The 4,836-nt window shown below is 41.2% G+C and overlaps 1 pseudogene; it reads right to left on the bottom strand.

Annotated features, from left to right (window-relative positions):
* Positions 1-671: 671 nt before the first annotated feature.
* LOC150019992 (ferritin light chain pseudogene) lies at positions 672-1,198 on the bottom strand (annotated as a pseudogene).
* Between the last annotated feature and the right edge of the window lie 3,638 nt (positions 1,199-4,836).

Here is a 4,836-nt window from a genome sequence, read left to right as displayed (position 1 = left end):
GGTATGATGAAACATTAATAGAAAAAATCAACAGTGCGTAAAATCTAAAGGCTGAAATTTTTGTTTTCTTTAACTAAAGGTCATAAACATTTAAAGAAGCAGAAATTATCTTTACATAATTTTATGGCATGATTATTAAGATTTTATATTTTAAAAACACAAATAGATTTGTAAAAATCATTTTCTTCCTAAGGCATTTAGGGGCAAATAATACCTTTCTGAGAATTGAAGTTAGATGTCCTTACAAAAGCTTACTTGCTTGCTCTCTCTTTATATATATATGACAGATCTTTTTTTAAAAACTTTTTTTTCACTTAGGATTTTAGAGTTCACATTAAACACAAAATATTAAAGTCAACCGTGAAAACTAAGAATAATGTTGAATGTAAATGGTAACTGAAAAGTAAAATTAAAAAATAATTTAAAAATTAATTGTGACAGTCTATAACTTTCCATACTCTCGGTTGTTTCCATGTTCAAATGACAATACTTTACTTATTATTTTTTTTGCCACTTAAAAGCTTTATTGTTTCCATTTGGTCCAATGCATAGGAGGGGCTCCAGGGTGGTTCAAAGGGTGTCTAGTTGTTTCAGGGAGAGGCTCAGGCAAAAGGCAGATGCCAGGGAAATGCAAGGGGGGCCCTCAAAGGCCTCTGGGCTCCAAAGGCTTCTTAGTGGTGCTTGAGGGTGAGCCTTTCAAAGAGATACTCACCCATCCCAGCTTGAGGGCCAGCCAGCCGGCGGATGTTAGTCAGGTGGTCGCCCATCTTCTTGATGAACTTCACCACCTCATCCAGGAAATGGTTCTCCAGGAAGTCACAGAGATGAGGGTCTGTGCAGGCAGAACCCAGGGCATGCAGATCCAAAAGGGCCTGGTTCAGGTTTTTCTCCAAGGCTAAGGTGGCTTCCATGGCATGCTGGGTTTTACTCCATTCATCTTGGGGAGGCCTCACCACGTCCTGGAAGAGAGTGCAGCTACCGCACTGGTTTTGCAGCTTTAAGAGACGTTTGGTGCCCTCGCACTTCTCCTTGGCCTACTCTCGGAAAAAGTGGCCCACACCCTGCAGATCCACGTCGCCTGGGTGGAAAAAGAGGCCCAGAGAGAGGTAGGGTAGGAGGCCCGCAGCTGCAGGTTGGCCATGCGGTTGATGGCGGTCTCCACCTCGGTAGAATAATTCTGATGAATTTGGGAGCTCATGGTCCCAAATGAAGATTTAAGGCCAAAAAAATGGTGTTGGCTGGTCTCGGAGGCCGAGGATCGCTGAGGTGGTTCCAAAGGTGGTGACTAGAAAAAAGGTTGGGCAGTAATTGGAAAGAAAGCGCGACCCTAGGTCTGTTCCGTCCAAACCCTTTTGAAGCAAAAGATCCCAGGGCCGCGGAGGGCACTGTCAACAAATAATGCTTTTTGTTGCAAACAAAGTCACCTATTGGCCTAAAAATCTTAACTGAAAATTTTGTTGTTAATCTCTTAAGTGCTAAATTCCACCTTCAATATGTTTGTTGAGGGTGATAAAGACTTAAAAATCTCCTCCAAAATAATTTGGATACATTGAGTGAATACCAGGAATCATTTAAACGTGGTCATGGGGCTTACCCAGGAATTGTGTAAGCATTTTAATATTTGACATTTTTCCCACTCCCTCCCTTTTATATTCATATTACACTAAGAATGAGAAATTGTAACACTAGCTTCCTCTTATAAATGTTAGTTGTTGCCACCCCAAATAGCCCTAATTACTTCAGAGCTCTTAATCCACGGACTTCTACACTACTTTTTTTTTTAACCTTCCATTTTCCAGTACCTCACTGATGAACACTGTGACAATCTAGAAACACACATAAGTTTTAGTGAAACAGATGAGACCAGACAAACAGGAAAGGACTTGTCTGCATAGTTGACAGGCTCTCTTTGTTGCCCTGAGCGGTATATATCTAAATCTATACATTCCTGTTTTTAGAATTTAGAAATACAAGGGTTGGAAGATATATAAAATCATACCTTACAGAATGTCTAACTGTGATTGAAACCTAGGATAGTATTTATTCTCAGGAATGGTAGAGAGCCTTGCATCTTGGAAGTGAAAACAGCAGGCATTTACAAATGTAAATGTAAGAAATACAGTTTGTGTTTTCACGTATGTGCTACAAAAAAGTTATAGGCTATAATTGTAAATTCTCAGTCTCTCTTGCTTCCTCTCTTCTTCTCTCCTTCCCTTCATTTTTGTATTGCAGTTTGATAGCTGATGTATGTAGCACACATAATTTATTATACTTTGAAGAATATTATTTTTAACCTATTTCAATGTGTATAATTATTAAATTTAGAATACTCTTAGACTACTGAGATGCAAATCGAAATGCAAAAGAATTAAGTGACCAAAAATGTAATGTAATATATAAGATGATATAGTAAATATGATATGATATGACATGAACTCAGAAAAGGAACCCAGGAAGACCCAGTCTAAATAAAGATGATCCCTGATTTATGATGGCTTGATGTACAATTTTTCTGACTAAAAATGGTGGAAAAGTGATACCATTAAGTAGAAACTGTACTTCAATTTTTGAATTTAGATCTTTTCTGTCGCTAGCGATATGTGGTACAATACCCTTTCTTGACGCTGGGCAGTGTGAGCCAGCCATGGCTGCCACTCAGCCACATGATTGCAAGGGTAAACAACCTATGTTTTGCAGTGTACCATGTTGCCAGTGTATTTTGGATATTGTGTTCTGAACATGTTTCAAGAAGGTTAGGTTACAATATGATGTTTAGTAGGTTAGGTGTACTAAGTGCACTTTTGACTTATGATATTTTCAACTTATGATGGGTTTATCAGGATGTACCACATTATAAGTAAATCCTTTTATGGAGAGCACTTCAAAAAACATAGGCAGTAATTCTCTGGGACAGCCCAAATTGAGGCCTGTGGTACTTCAGTTGTGAGAGACAGGTCTTACATATTGAAACATCTGAACAAAGAAAACAGAAAAGAGTTTTGAATATAAGCCTCAATCAAAATTCACAAAGGAAGTAATTTTGATTTTTGTCGTTGATTTGCAATTGAACTGCTTCTCTAGGGTGCACCTCTAAGTAGTGTATGGTGGAATATGAGGCTGTAGGGGTGCTGGAGGAGGGGTGCTGATGCTGAATGGGCTGGTCCACACCCACATGTAGTGGATAAAAATTCAGGAGGGTTATCTTGGGAGCGAGGAGTTCCAGCCCCATACCAGGCCCCCCAGTCCAGGGTTCCAGCGCCAGGAAAATAAGTTTTGCAACTTCCAGTTGCAAAAACAAGTGGGGATTGAGTTGGAGAAAGAAACAGTTGGAGCCCCTCACAGTTCTTCTTAAAGTACCCAGTAACAGAATCACCTACTCAGACTCACTCCCTCTGAGCTCCAGCACTGGTGTAGCAGTTTGAAAGGCACCAGTGGCATACAGGGAGGAACTGAAGATTTTGGCATCAAGGTGAGCAGAAACCATTGTCCCTTTTCTAAGCCCTCCCCCCACAGAGCCACAGAGCTGGCAAACTGTTGCCACATCCGAGACTCCATCAACCTGGCTAACTCTGTTTGACCTGCCATGGAGATCCCCAGAGATTCAGCCCCACCCAACCTATGGGTCCACTGAAACTGCTTTTCCATTTGAACAGCTGGTTTTGGCTCATACTGCACAACCTCCTAAATCCTCCCAAACAAGCAACAGCTGGCCTCAGTGAGCCCCAGTCCTGGCACCAGCAGCAGCCAGCTTAGATTCATAGCTTGGCTTCACCTGGGAATCTCCAAGCCCAGAACAAGTAGCAACCATCTCAGATTGCTTTAAATTCAGGCAGGGTGGCCCATGGCAAAACACAGGTGGGGGTTGACCTTGGCCTGCACCACCCAGGAAACCCCAGGGCCAGTGTACTAGTGGACAGCTACAGACCACGTTGGAGCACCACCACCCTGCCCCTGCACAACTGATCCTCCATAGAGGGAGGAGGTTGGTGATACTGGTGACAGTCAGTCCTTGCAACTGACTAGCTTGGGTAAATCCCTCCCATTGATCTGCCAATAGCAGCCAGGGCTTAATGATAAGAGGAGGGCATACTCAGAACACATGAAGGGTGCACCTCAAGTACTTAGCTTGGGTGATAAAGAAGGCTATGCCATTGGACCCTACAAGACACTTACTATATTCAACAATACTACCAAGGCACAGAGTCAAAGCAGCTCTACCTAATACATAGAAACAAATGTAGGGAGGCTGCCAAAATGAGGAGACAAAGAAATATGGCCCAAATGAAAGAACAGAACAGAACTCTAGAAAAAGAACTAAACAAAATGGAGATAAGCAATCTATCAGATGCAGAATTCAAAACACTGGTTATAAGGATGCTCAAGGAACTTAGTGAGGACCTCAGCAGCAGAATAAGATCCAGTCAGAAATGAAGGATACACTAATTGAAATAAAAAAACAATTTACAGGGAAACAACTGTATAGTGGATAAAGCTGAGAACCAAATCAATGATTTGGAACAAAAGGAAACAAAAAACAACCAAGAAGAGCAACAAGAAAAAAAAAAGAATCCAAAAATAGGATAGTAAAAGCAGCCTCTGGGACAACTTCAAGAGGTCTGACATTCATATCATAGGGGTGCCAGAAGGAGAAAAGAAAGACCAAGAAATTGGAAATCTGCTTGAAAAAATAATAAAAGAAAACTCCCCTAATTTGGTGAAGGAAATAGACATGCAAGTCCAGGAAGCACAGAGAGTCCCAAACAAGATGGATGCAAAGAGGCCTACTCCAAGACACATTATAATTAGGATGCCAAAGGTTAAAGGTAAAGAGAGAAT

The sequence above is a fragment of the Furipterus horrens genome, unplaced genomic scaffold (assembly GCF_987537825.1).
Source record: "Furipterus horrens unplaced genomic scaffold, mFurHor1.1.pri manual_scaffold_2, whole genome shotgun sequence".
Lineage (NCBI taxonomy): Eukaryota > Metazoa > Chordata > Mammalia > Chiroptera > Furipteridae > Furipterus > Furipterus horrens.
Note: the sequence above shows the minus strand (reverse complement) of the source record. Positions and strands in the feature narration are given on the sequence as shown.